We start from the raw sequence: 15,962 nt of genomic DNA, 5'->3' as shown, positions 1-15,962 counted from the left end.
ATTTTATTATACAGTATTTAAAAAAAAAAAAACGTTATCGCCAGCTGAGTGTGGCGTACAATATTATATTTTTTACATCACAATATTAATTTATTAATAACATACCGCGGTGTTATAGGTCACGGATGCGTGTCGCCCGCGTGCCTTGTCCGCGACATTATCGATAGTCTCTGTCCCCATCTCGATCTTGCTCGTTTTCAGTCCGCGGACCACTATCGGCTCGCGCGTTGTATCGGCACTCGGCGTATAATAAATTAATATTATAAACGCGATCTCGGTCCGCACTCGATCGCCGCCGTCACGCGCAGTAGTATATATCGGATACCCGTTTACGTATTAAATATAAAATATATAATTATATTATTAGGTATTTTAGATAATAATATATTATATACGCGTTCGCCGGCCAAATATAGGTGCTGCGTTAAAGGGACTGGACGACGGAGATCACCATACGTCATGCTGCAAGCGCCAAACCGTCTCCTGTAGCGGTAACGACTTACGAAAATATGATATTGTGCTGCACAATATCGTCGCGTAAACATATAAACATTGAACAGGTAACGTAAATAAAATATTATTATTATATTATTTGAAACTCAGTGTAGTTATGTGAGCGCAACACATCGCCTCGGGCGCCACGTGATCTATCGGGTGGGGAGGGATGAGGGGCAGGGTTTTGTGATGGAAATTCCGTAAGGAAAATCCGCTCGTCGACGCCGGCTGCAGACACTCGTCTCATCCGACATCTGTGCGCGACTTATATAATATACACATATTAATATTATTATAATAATATTATGCATTCACCGCCGCCGTCACCCCCGTTCCCGCTATCACTATAATATGATATCATAATAGACACCTGTCGGGAATTTATCGGCGGTGGCGCCGTCGGGCAACGATATTCACTGCACTCTGTCGCGTTCGTTTCGTACTCATCTTAACTCGCCCGTCTGTGCATAATAGTATTTTACGAGTGGACTGTTTTTTGCGTTTTGTTCACTCGGATCGAAAAAACATCTAAAAAGTCGTAAGTACATACGACACGTGTGACACGACACGCACACTATATGAGTAGGATTTTGCTCGAAATCACGCGGATTACTATATATAATAAGTAGTATATTATTATGCTTTATTAATTTTTTAATCAAATGCGAAAGAATCCAAAATCGATGAACCGCGTTTAACACTTAAAAATCATTTTAATTTAATTTATCGCCTATTAAGCGTAGTATTAGTGCGTACATATGCTTATCGATTGACAATTACAATATGAAGGCAGGTTAGTACGAAATCTGAGCGTTGGGGTTAAATATAGGGCGTATTATGTGCGTAGTATCGTACGAGTTGCTTTTCAGTGTATACGTTCGTTGCAGTAACGAACTACAATATAATAAAATAAACACCAGCCGGTCTTAGGTTTATTCACGCACGCCTTTTTGAAAAGGCAAGCACTGCACAGAGCGATGAGCGTGAAACATATTTTCGTGTTGTAAATGTTTTCTTTAATTACACAACATGTTTAACTACACGCGCTCAGTGAACGGGAAAAGATTACAAAAGGAATTATGCGGATCGTAAAAATTATTTCTGTACGACTGTACTATACTCACTTCAAATCTTGTATTAAATATGGCAAAGATTGTTGTAAAATATCAAAACCTCTCTCTCTCTCTCTCTCTCTCTCTCTCTCTCTCTCTCTCTCTCTGTGTCTCAGCCTGGAGAGACACACACACAAAGCCATATGATTGTGCTCTGAAATAATAACATTATCATTTTACGGGAAAAATGAATTATGAAATTAATATTTTAATTTTTTATGTAATAAAACCTACCTTATCGCAATATCGAATGCGTATAGGAAATGTCGGTTATCCTGTAGTCACATATCCACATATAGGTGCCTATATACATAATATTATATTATATTAAAATGTATAGGTACATTAAAATGCGCTTTACGTCTCCAGAGTTCAGTTATATTCTTTTTTTTTGTATCTGTGATGTTTAAACGGCTTTTGGAATCAAAAACTGCCAATCTAATTTAATTTATGTTTAGCATTTCATCGCAACTCCATAGTGATTTTCGACGACATAATATTATATAATAGCATTATGACTAACTAACGTTAACGGATTTATGGACGACGCGTTGTGTTGTAAAAATATGATCCATAGTTGTACGAGCTTGAGCGGTGTTCTTTTACTCTATTTTTTTTTTCGGACTCCCGAGTATTAAAAATGTCTGAAAGGTTTAACGGTTGTACTACCAAATATTGCTGCTGCTGCTGCTGCGTTCGCGACGAATTACGTTAATTAAATTTGACAGTCGCATAATATTGTACAGAAACCTCATTAGGTCTTTACAGCTTTTCGAGCGCCTATGTACACACACACACACACACACACACACTCAAACACACGCACATATATACATATATTTACGTTGCCTCAACACGCCCAATCCGAAGCTCGAAAGCACAGGACTAATCCATAATATATATTATTCAAGCTACACAGTATTATTATTATATTATTTTAACCGGTACTTTGGCCTGGACTGGATGAAGCCAAATAACGCGCTGCAAAGTTCCGTCTTCGGCGGAGCGAAGAAACTTTTCGCCGATGTCGCGCGTCCACCCGCGGATTAATACTATATATTGTCTATATATACAAGAAACACACACCGCATTAATCGGATTTCGAGTATTATGCAGTATATATATTATGTTATATTTTGTCAAACATAAGCCGCGAATTTGGGCGACCGCGATGACATTTTTTAACAGGCGAAAAAATACAATAACGATAGGTTGTGCCCTCGGCGACGACGTAAAAACTAATAGACAGAATTAAAATATACCTACTCAATAATATAACTCAAAACACTTTATCATATTATTATTATAATATATTTAATACATCATTTTTTCGTCAGCAAGAAAACAATAGTCATTATTTCACGAATAGCTAACTCGTGTGCGATAGTATTACAATAGATGTAAGACGACACGTGTTATAGGTATTATTATTATACTATTAAAGGTATTGTTCGTATTCGTTGGACATATAATATAATTTAATTTTCTTTTGTTCCAAAAATATCGTAAAATCGTCCTAATCGGTTTTACACACCATTCAATCATTGTTTGAATGTTAAAATTACCAAATTAAAATTCGTTACAAGCAATCGTCGTTATAAAACCTAACCTAACTGATATAATACCTATTTATTGTTTTATTTTCAAATTAAAATAAACCGTGTCAGAAGAACAATACTGCTATAGTTATAATTGTACACGCTTAATTATCACACTTTATAAACAGTCTTGTACTTACATATTTATTACGCAACCGTTCCCGTCGAACTTGTATATGATATTTAAATATTTTATAAAACATACGTTTTGTTAATATTTGATATGCAACGTTTTGAAAATATTCCGTTTATATTTGATTTTGAATATATATGGAGACCAAATATTTTGAAGATGTTTGTTGAAAAATAAACTTTTAATATTCGACACATGTTTTGAAAATATTCTAATTATATTTTATTTTAAAATATACGGGACTGAATATTTTTAAGATTATTCAACAATATTTTATTTTCTAAAAAAAACATAACTGGGTTAAAAAGTATAAGCGCACTATAAGCTATTTCATTATTTTCATTAAATAATAATTTAACATAAACAGTTTGAAAAAGTAAAAACTATAACTTCAATCATCGATAAACTGAAAAAAGTTTTTATTGAGTATATAAAAACATAATCCATACATTTTTTAAATTTTATCATAAATGTCAAACTGTCATAAAAACTCGTTAAAATGCATGAACACAAAACTAATTATACCTAAAATACAGTTATATTTTATTAAATTTATAGTGTTGTTATTGCGATACGATATTGTTTTGCAGTTGCAGTTTCATTTTTTTATTTTTAGTTGTCTGTAGTTATTTTTTGAGTTGCATAAAAAATTGTGCTCGATTCAAAATAGTAACGTTGAACCATGTTAAATTTTTTGACAAGTTTATCATAGATTAAAATATATAAATGAATATTTAATAAATATATATTTTTATTAAGTATACTACTGTAAACATATCGTCATATTTGTTACGGTCGGTCTTGACTCATGGAAAACTTTTTCACGGACATGCGTTGAAAGTCGAAACTATAATCGTATAGTGTACCATGTGTACATTTATCATAATACTATTACTATATAAACTACATGACTGTATTTATGTGTGTTGTTCTTATTGTGTATATGCGTTGTTAACAAAACAACGGACATTTCGGCGGACCCTTAATAATATATTATATTATACAGATTTATCGTTCGGAAACGTCTTCGCGTTCCGATATCGTCGGCCGGGGATCATGCCTTCAATGATGATAATACAGTAATATGACCAACGCACGAAGAACCCGTCTCGATGCACATTGTATACGTATATGGTATCGCGGGGACTTTTTGTGTCGTCTCCGGAAGTCGTTAAGCACCCGTAGCGCCAGTGGGCTAAACGATAACGGGTCTTCGGCAAAAATTCGGAAAAGGTTCGGAAATCGTTAGATAGGGGGAAAAAATCACCGTCACTACTATACACCCGCACCGCCACCCACGACGACGACAAAACAAAATAAAATAAGAAGTGTACTGCTATTATATATATATATATATATATATATAGTTGCATGCAGACGACGAAGAAGCAGAAAAGTTTTATTCTCGGTAATGGGGAGAAAAAATAACTAGACGGGGAGAGGAAAATATATATATAATATATTATATATATTAAATAAACTCGCGCGTTTTAGTTCTCTGCAGCGCGGATCCGTCGTCCGATTTCGAATATAATTGATAGCTTTTTCCGGACTTTATTTCTTGCTGTGTATAAAATGTGCGCAGTGTGCAGCGCGAGTAGAGAGACTAGAGAGAAAAGAAAAAGTTAAATTTTTTACCATTGAACAATGACGGTTTTCCGATTTGAAAAATAATAATAACAATAAACGACACCCTCCACCACTGTCGACGTTTAATAATGACCCGGCGGTGTACGCGACTCTGCCCATATACATAATATTATATAGTCGGCGGAGAACACGAGGGCGATAATATTTTTGTAATCGACTTATGCACCCTCACCGCCACCGGTGTCCAGTTTAGCATGACAATACTGATGTTAACGACGGATGACTGAATGAGACGCGATATTGAAAACTGACGTGACTCTATTGAAAAGTCAACTGAATTGAATGAAAACTATATTATATGGTATATTATTATTATACGCGTGCAATTTATAATCGCATTACTCCAGTAGCCGTACAGTTACAATAAAATATATTTACATAGGTATATATAGTATATTATAATATTATATTGGTAGGTAGGTACCTATACTGTACAGAGTACACTCTATAATTATTATTTATTACAAATAACGCTCGACGAGACGTTTCAATATATGACGTGTTTTTATTTTCGTTTCGACGTGGAAGTGTATTTCCAATTTCACAAGACTATATATTATTATTATATACAGCTGATTTCCCAAGAGTCATCTGGAAGGTACAATATTTGCTTGTCGTTTGTCCTACTGTGGAAAAATTTGAAGAAAAAAATAATTATAAAAATTACATTTTATACTTGTATAATAAATAATACAATACGAGTACCTATATATTATAATATTATACATATAGTTACAGCACGTATTCAAACGATGTTTCTTGTTTGACTTGGATGCACGCAATTCGAGTGACGAATAAAACTGCGAATTGCGAATTGCCACTATTATGAACCAAATGCCAAATTAAACCTCTATTTATGTGCACTCAATGATTAAGGAATTTTCATGGAAAGGCAGTAAACTGAGAGCTTTGTCCTGTAATATAGGAATTAAATTTATTAAGCACCTAAAAATAAATCGATTTTGATTATAGTCTAAGAATTACAACTTCAAAAAAAACAGGTTTTATGGAAAAAAAATAAAGAAAAACATTAAACAACTTTAACACAAGTTTTTTAAAAACCTGAAGTTTTTGGACATAAAAAAAATATTATTTACGTTTAAAATAATTTGAAGTATTAAAATATCACAATCTATTCATATAAAATCCAAATACAACTTAGTCACTGATCGCTGTAACTCAAAAACTACGCAATGTACGAGCTTGTTATTTGAAATAGAGGTTCTTCTCATATTTTCACCGTGCAATAAGAAAGGATTTGCTGAAATTCGCATTTTAAAGAGGTGCTCAAACAGGGATATTGAGGTTCACGATGGAAATTGGAAATTTTATTTTTATTTGTTAATATTTACGATTGGTTACAGTTTACAGTAGAAATTAGTATTTATTTATTATTGGTTATTCGGGCAGATCAGGTAAAAGCTTGCATCAAATCAAATTATTGAACATCACCTACCAGGGTGGCTATGATGCACTTACTACAGCAAGTTACACCCAAAAAAAGTTGAACAATCATAATTTTTTTAAGAATTGCTATTTTTTACGGGCAACGAAGTGCATGGGTTCAGCTAGTTATAAATAAAGACGAAGGATCAAAATTTTATTTTAAATGAAAATAATTTTTAGCAATAAATAAAGCTATAATATGTTATGATTTATGACCAACAAAGTACTAACTAATTATTGAAATAATCGCTTCAAATCCATAAAGCCAAAGATTGAATTCTGATTGCGCCATAATTTTCAGTATAAAATAATATGCTTGTTGGAAAAACAATCAAGAAAATAGAAATTTAATAAAGTACCCAGTATGCATTATTGTTCCCCGTAAAATGGCGTGTTAAACGGTATTATCAATACGAATATCAGCTGTTCTAAAATCATATTATGAATTAGTGAAATAATTTTAGATTGTGAGTGGAGTGATGAATATATTGATTTTACAATTTCTTTTTTTTAATTGTTTTTTTTAGACGATAAGTAATCAAAATAATGCTTCGATTATCAACTTCAGTATCTTTTTCATTCAATTTTGAGCTTTTACAAACATTTTTAATTTCCAAATTTCTTATTTTTTTTTTCTATAGATGTTAATAAAATTGTATTATTAAGGTCAAAAAGCTTGAAAATGTAATACAATATACTCCTATTATATTGTTATTATGGCAGTCAAATATATTAAAAATATTGATACAATTTTTTTTGATAAACGTCAGTTCAAATTTTGACAAAATACGTGAAAATCACGAAAATTTGCAAATTATTTTGAGTTAGGAAAAAATTTAAAAACTTTTTAAAATTTAAATAAAGATTTAAAATAAAATATTCCTCATAAGTTTATCTATATTAACTTAAAAAAATGTCTACCGGAAGGTCAAATACAATTTTTATGAGCGTTCGAAGTTTTTGAGCTTACAATATTGGATATTCACTCGATTTTTCATGTAGCATTTTATTTTCTTATTTTGTTGTAATTCAAAAACAAATAACCATAGTTACTTGAAATTTGCACCATGTGTTTATTTTATCAATTCATATACTTGATAAACATTTTAAAATATTTTGACTCGGTTTGAGCTGCTTACGGACATTTTTTATTTATTTTTTTGTTTTATTTTTATAAATGTCAATAAAATATTAAAATGTTAGGTATTATTGTTGGGTCAAAAAGCGTGAAAATATAATACAAGGCTCCTGATATATTGCAACAATACATTAATTGAACAGTATTAAAAATATGCATTGACACAACTTTTTTAAAAGCATTTAAAGTTCAAATTTTGACAAAATGTATCAAATTTAAAATTTAATTATGATTATGTAGTTAAAAACTTATAAAATGTTCAACTTTTATAGCTAACATTTTTGTATCAATAAAACACCAAATTTTTTTTGGAGGGGGGTCTGGACTTTCAGTCTACCGCGATCAATCCTTAGTAGCGGACAAATTTTAATATCCCTACTAACGATCGCTATGTTATCACACATTCAAACGGAGCTATGCCATTTTTGATTGTAGGACTTATATTGACTGCGATACAATAATACGTGACCTGTCGAGTGGCGATTGCAGTATCCGGCGTAAATATAATTATTGCGCGGGACAATATTATAATGGTCTCGGTGAACGCGTTTTTGAATAGAACTACTGTGTCGGACTGCCATGACGAGTAGTCTCGAAAAGCATAACGAATATCGCTTTTAGTAGAGTGGAAATAATAACGCAATTTCGAGGGGTAAAATTTTTTTTTTTTAATATTATTATATTATACATTTACGACTATACACATATTGCTGTGATATATCTAAAGATCGCTATTTATTGTATCCGTAAATGCATCCTCGGAAATACATGCTAGATTTATACTAGATCGTTAATTCCATTCAGGAAAAATATTTTTGGATAGGCGTGAGATTTAATCGATTTAAATCCAAATATTTCAGTGTAGAATTATCAGATAGACGGAATCTTTGTTCACAATTTTATTAATTGTTATTGATATACACTATACAGTTTTATATAAGTAACAAGTAATTAAGTTATATCGTTCAATTTAATCATATATATTTTTAAATATCATTTCTATATTCTGCAGCCGTGAATTATGAATAAGTGGGCAGGTATAACTATACTTTTATATTGTTCAGATTAAATTAACGGAGTTTGTGATGGTAAAGCAAACAGTATCGCTTCATAGCTGGCAAATATATTTTGTTAAATGATTAATTATTAATTACAATTCTTGAAGGTATAAAAGACTCAATTGTAAGTGCTTATTTGTGCGTATTTTAAGTGACAATCTAATATTATTCGTAATTCTTAACCTTAAGTATATTAAGTAAATGGCGTAATATTTTGGATAACTGACTAACTATTCCGAATTATTGATAAAAACCATTCGTAGTTCGTACAGATGATACTTGTTACACGAATGCGATTATTTAATTTGTTGATACTATCCTAGTCAAATAAATCGTGAAAAATAAATATTTATTAACCTTTGGTGGTCAATATAGAAAATTGGTGATAAATAAATTATATACGCCTTCGTGGAGTTTTCAAACTTTTCAGTTCATAAATAAATACTTTTATACATACAATTAATATTTCAGATGTTAATACTGTAACTATAGATCTTTTGAAATAAATTGTTTGTGTACACAATATAATTAAAAATATTTACAATAACTTTTTTAAATTACTTAAATCATAGTTAATATTTAATTATTACATAAGAGTTACAAAGTTTTCAAATCCATCTCAAGTTTCCCAGTTTTGTGGTTTTCTATTTTGTACTGAAAGTTAACAAATTATTTATATTTTATATTATGTATGTTTTGAGTGTATTGATTTAAAGAACTTATAATTATATGTTTTACAACCAATTGATTGATTAATCAACGAGTATTTATTTATTTAAGTAACAGTCATAAAATGTACAAATGTCGAAATGTAACACACGCAAATTATAAACCCACAGGCTCAAAAAGAGGCAAAAAACAATATGAAAAAAATAATAAATGTTTAGTGCAATATAAATAACAAGAATTTAGTAAGTATAACATAAATGATGATTATAGATATGAGAGAAGCATGAGGGGTCCAGATCACCTAATTAACGGCTATGGTGTTCTATTATCTTCATAATAAGTTGCAGATCTAAAAATATGAAATGGAACTAATTAGAGTTTAAAAAGTTGGAAAACGTGGAATGTGAGTGAACTTTGAGAATTACTTGAGACAAAAGGGGTGGACATTAGGTTTTAATGTTTAGAATATTATTCAGAAAACTTATGCTCGCGCACAGCCAAAGAGTTTCTGCCCAAATTTTGTAACAACCCGGTTGGAAAATTTGTTTTTAATACGTAGCTAGCAAGTTCGATTTGACTATAGTTGGAGCTGGAAGTGGTATTGTGGGATCCCATAGAACAAAACTATATTCTAGAATCGGTCCTACAAGTACCTCCGCAATATAATACTTTTGGGGAAGGTAACTTGAAGTCTTGAGATAATTACTGCAATTATTTTCAATGGGCAAGTTGTGAGAAAGCGTGAGCATTAGCAGTAAATCCAGATCATGAACACATTTGGCCAAGGGTGAGATGGTATAACTATTGAGAATGTCTTTTCTTTAAATCGAAAAATTGAAATAACTCCAACTACGAGTAAATGTCAAGAAATATTAAAGGCTAGGCAACTATTATCTGCAGTACACGTGGAAAGGTGAGTAGAGATGTTTTGAAGGATATTATAGTAAATTAATTAATTTATACGATTAAATGATTTCAAATTTATGAATATTTTGGATAATTTTTTCAATTTGTTGTAATAAAATTGGACTATATTAATAGTTGATGGAAAGTTGTGTCATTTTTTCGTACTCGATAATGTATTGATAATATTTGATTATTGTCTAGGTTTGTGGTTCACTTCTTGAAGAACTTGTTGACAAAAGTAATGATTTCTGTTTTCTATATATTTCACCGTTCGACTTTTGACCTCACATTGATTTAATCACATGTAAGGGCTACGTGTTTTTGGCTTCATTATTCAACACTCAAAGAATTCCCTAAGTATCTTTTTACGATTTATTGTACTGTTGTCTGGTCATCAAACTAAAGGGGATATAATACAAATTGATAAAGTACAGATTCGGTTCCCGAGTTTTGATGGATGCCGTTTAATGTTACGCATTTGGACCACAAAATATACAGGCCTTTAAATGAGGTATTTCACTCAGTATTTGGGTCTTGGTTTCGAAATATTAGCTATCAGATGCAAGGTCTTCAGTCATCGTATCTCTTCGGGGTTGATAGGTAATCGAATTTACGCATTGTGTTTATTAGAACTGCCCAGTATCCGTATTCCTAGCAATATCCAATTCGTTTTCTACATAACCGCAAAATATTCAAAATCTATTGTATAATAGTGATATATAAGATCACATTAGATCAAGTGTACAATATATATTTAAAAATATGTGCCATAACATCCCGGCAATTACAGTGCGCCATTTCACAAGCATATATAGGTACATTTTACTAACCACACAAAATAATTAAATTTAACTTCTGAAGGGTTCCTCTCATCCCAAACACCATCGATGGGATGCAAACAATCTTTTTATTATTTTGATTTTTATTTATTTTGATTTCACTAAGTCACACAACACACACAGCTGCAGACTGAAGTATAATAGCAGTTATACATACCACGTGGTGATAACTAATGGTACACGTATACGGTATAACCTCAAATATTATGGTTTACGCGATTTACAAAATTTGTAATGACGATTACGACGGCGGAGCATAATATTATATTATCATAGATTTGCTGGGCAACGACGATAACATTTCCAAAAGTCGTCAATTATTTTACCTGTGTATATTATATTCTTATTAGGTACTTATTATGAACATGATTGCACAGAATCGGACTGGGTTGGTGCGGGCGCGCATGATGCCAAACCGTATTATAATCCGCATATAGGTCGAGGAGCACGCGTCGTTGTGGGCCCGGGAAAACAATTTATTTCGAAAGACGTTTGAGAAAACATATTACACAACACACTGCCTCCCCCCCCCCCCCAACAACAATCTCCACACCGACCCACGACCGACACTCCACACCAACCTATCCATGCCGGCAAACAGGCCCCGGGACCGTATATTTCACCGACAACCGATTGGATAGTGCGCCTTTTCCCTATACTCGCTTGCGCGCACACACACACACACACACACGACGGGTTTTCTCTTTATTCACTTTTTTCTTTCTTCCTTTATTTCTATTATTATTATTTTTTATATATATATATATATATATTATTATTTTCTCCTCTACCGCGTGCATATATATATATATATATATATATCGGTTACTGCTGTTGCATATATATATATATATGTTCGTTCCACCACCGCCATGTGGCGATATATTTACGGCAGCTTTTCACGACCAGGCTTTTTTCTCTCCATAAATCTTTATTCTACATTTTCTCTGCCGAGTGTGCACGTGTGGGTGTGTGTGTGTGAGAGAGAGAGAGAGAGGGCGTGCGTGAGTGAGCTCCGTTTCTTTTTACCATGTTTATGCCGACGACGACGACCGCCACCGATACTCTAAGGAACCGCGGAACGTAGCATAGAAGCTTTTTGATTATTAAATAACCGGAACCGGGGCACGCGGCCGTTGCAAGTTCGCGATTTCTATATATATAACCCTTTGCCCAGATCGAAAGCCGTTTGAAATTTTTATAATTTACCGAAATCCTAGTCCTGATATCGTGTATTCAAACTATCGTGTATAATACCACAATTATACCTACATTTCCGATTCAGAATGATGGGAGTAGTAATCCATGACTATAAAGTATAGCGCGCGTTCTGACCATACAAAATTATTGGTACCGGTGTATTTAGTGTTATCGTTTTCGCCTTGCTTATATTATAATGTGTGTGACAGTATGAGAAAGAATAATATTTCAACGAGCTATTCAAATTTATGAAATAATATTTTGATAATATATGCTTTTTTTGATTGATATGTTAGCTATAAATTCACTAGGTATATCACATTTTCGTGATAATATTATAGGAATTACCTAAAATTAATGATCGGAATTACAAATATATGTATCTAAAAAAATAAATAAAAATCAGCATCACAAAAAGACAATATTCAAATATTATAGAATTTTGTGCAAAGTATAAAAAGATAACAATCTTATTTGTTTAGAAAATTGTATGAATAAACTTGTTTTAACCATTACATTATCATAAACGTTTTTTTTTTCTATTTTGTAGTGTATTTGAACATAATTTTATCCGACGAAGTACCTATATATGTGGAAAGACGCGAGTCGCGTGGATGATCGTTTCGGAATAAAAAAAATTTGATTAATATAGATAGCTTTTGCCACTTTCGCCTTACATAGTGGAGCGTTAATCAAAAGTAGCAGACTGTCACGCGGTATTCCTTAAGGCGATAATAACAAAAACTTGGGCTTATAACTTTTTCGAACGAATACACTTATTATAAGGTAATATAGAATTTCCCAACCAAATTTTTACAAGTACATACTCAATATAATAATATTATGTATTCATCGAAATTGTGCACCATTATTATAAAAAAAATTCAAACGAATGCAATAGTATAATCACATTAAAACTGAATTAACATTATAATTATATTATTATAATATCTATTGTCATAATTCAGATTTTTTAAAAGTAAACGCATGATTTCCCGATCCTTTATTTTAGATAGTAATTTTTTTTTATTACGATTTAGTATAGCACAAGGAAATAATTTAGGCTTACATTTTTATCATTAATTCGTTCGTAAGTAATCTCACAATTGTATTTATTTTACATTTATCTATACACATCCAAATCAGTCATTGAACAAAGACAAACATTATACCTATAGATAAATATAATATAATAAATATAACAAATATATCTATATTTTGGTATAACAATTATAATCGTTTACATGTTTTATTACAATTTTCTATAGTATTGTGGACTATATAATTTAGGGAAAATTAAATTAAAATCGAATTTGTTTATTTAGCGTAAAATATAATATTAATGTTTAATCGTTTAGGTTTAATTTTCCACAATCAAAACGAGAGCTGGGGAAGATTCGGTTTTTTATTTTACTATAATACGTTCGTCATTTTGTTTTACACGTCTAATGGCGATGCAATTTATATGAATCGTTAAATTATACGTTACATCTCGATGAATATAAGTGTATACGGAACACTGTAGAGTTTTTATGTACACAAAAATAACAGTTTGGAAAAATGTTATTATTTTTAAATAACGTAAACTGTAAGTATAATTTAATGAACGCGTTCAGTTTCGAAGAAAAGTTGAAAACAAAAACTTTCGTTGTTCCAGCTGCACTCGACAAACGACATTTTGTTCTTAAATCTGTATTTCATAAGGAGTCAAATAACAAAATGACATGCTTTTGAATAATTTCATTAAAATTACGAATTGTTTCATGTGTATACAGGTACCTGTGTCATGAATATAAATAAAGAAATATCATTATTTAGTGGATCAATTTACTTACCGGCTATACAGTTTACTGGCATACATTTTAAATGAGATATTTCATATTTTCATTAATATAAAACGATAATATTTTAACATTTATTATAATATGAGAAAAATGGTGAAATATTTCAACGTTCCAAAAAAAAATATTTTATAATTAGTAATTAAAAACAATAACTTAAATACCAACCAAAATTAATGTGTAACTTGGATTTTAATTAAATTTTTGTCTGTAAAGAATCATATCATTTTGTAAATATGCTAAATGCACATCTTAATAATGTGCCTATTTAAAATATGCACGCTGTATAAATGGGTACCTGCCTATGTATGTTACTGTTATATCGATGTTACTTAGGTTTTGATTGATATATTATTTCAATATTCTAATATCGTATCATAAAATATGATTAAGTTTATTTTCACAGAAATAAATATGTTTCTGCATAGGATTCAACTCGATTATTTACGGATAATTGTTTAAACTTATAGAGAAACTGTAATCCTCAAAGAAGTTAATCTAATTTAAGGTTGTTTTATGACCTGATTCGTTTACTTAAATGAATTTTCATCAAGTCAGTTTCTTCGAGTAAACGATCAAACTTTTCAGTTTTTATGTAGATTTATAAAATTCAGTTATATAAATAACAAAGTTTCTAAAACAAATTATCTTAACTGAATTGTATTATTAATAATATAGAGGTGGAAATTAAAATTGATATAACATATTATTTATAAGAATATTATTTAAACGAATAAAAAACCTAAGAGGTATCGACAATTTTTACAAATACAAAATTATAAAATACAATTTTTAATTATTAGTATCAAATTATTTATTATTCAATGCTACTAATTGTATAATATTATATAATCATTTAAATAAGATAGTTTAAAAACTATTTATACATATACTCGTATAATATGAAAATCGTAATTTTTTCATACGATATTTTATTTTGTTATAAATTCTAATAAAACCAAAATAATAAAAAGGGGGAAAGTAAGTGACAACCTATTCTGATTTACAGTCCAGATGTCAAGTGTACTTTCTCATTGATTATGTTACTGTAATGTACCTACCTATGTGTTAAATTTGAATTCGGTGGTAAATCAACGGATAGGTACGAAAAGAAATTCTGATCAAAGATTAATTATATTAATTATATTTATATTAAGCTAATTAATTTGACTATTTTAATTATTAATGATGCGGTAGGTTGAATTAATTTTTTATACACGATGAAATTGTGTATAAAAAAATGTAATAATATACGTAGGTGGTAGGTACAACTAAAAGTTTCTAGACCCACGAATTCGTATTACATCAAAATAACTAACGTAAGTTTTCTTCGTAGTTATCTAACTTCATCCAAATTTTAAATTAAAATGTCCATATAAAAAAGTGGGTTATGTATTTTTAGATTTTTTTGGTTTCAGTTTCACTACTTGTAAGAAACCTTGTTTTAAACTGTTTAAAACTTATCTATGCAAATTTTACATTTTATAATTTCCAAATTTTCGACGAAGTTGGTCTAAATTTGAACTCTAAACGCTTTTAATTAATATATTATTTTAAGGTATTTAAGATATTTTTTATTTGATATATTAAAAACGTATTAAAAAGTTCAAGCATTTTTACAAAGTGAAAACTTGATTGAAATCTGAATCTAAAATTGTAATAAAAATGTCAACAGAACTATTTTATTATTGAGAAGTATATGTTATTGCGTTATTGAATTGTAAATATTACTTTATTTAATGTATATTAAATAACATTTTTAACGTTATTGGTAAAAATTATGACGTACATGTTATTAATATATATAACATAATACATATTAGATAGGTACCTAAATGATCTGCTTATAATTCATTATCTTTGTATATTTTATACGT

The 15,962-nt window shown here is 30.4% G+C and overlaps 1 protein-coding gene across 1 annotated transcript in view; it reads left to right on the top strand.

Annotated features, from left to right (window-relative positions):
• The first annotated feature begins 380 nt into the window (after positions 1-380).
• The window catches only part of LOC100164052 (prestin), a 69,866-nt gene continuing 54,284 nt past the window's right edge, over positions 381-15,962 (top strand). The window contains exon 1 of the mRNA XM_003240137.4: positions 381-560. The gene's annotated coding sequence lies outside the window, so the exon portion shown is untranslated. The remainder of the gene's footprint in view (positions 561-15,962) is intronic.

Source organism: Acyrthosiphon pisum, chromosome A1 (assembly GCF_005508785.2).
Source record: "Acyrthosiphon pisum isolate AL4f chromosome A1, pea_aphid_22Mar2018_4r6ur, whole genome shotgun sequence".
NCBI classification, from domain to species: Eukaryota; Metazoa; Arthropoda; class Insecta; order Hemiptera; family Aphididae; genus Acyrthosiphon; species Acyrthosiphon pisum.
The sequence above is the reverse complement of the archived record's forward strand: the minus strand, read 5'-3'. Positions and strand labels throughout refer to the sequence as shown.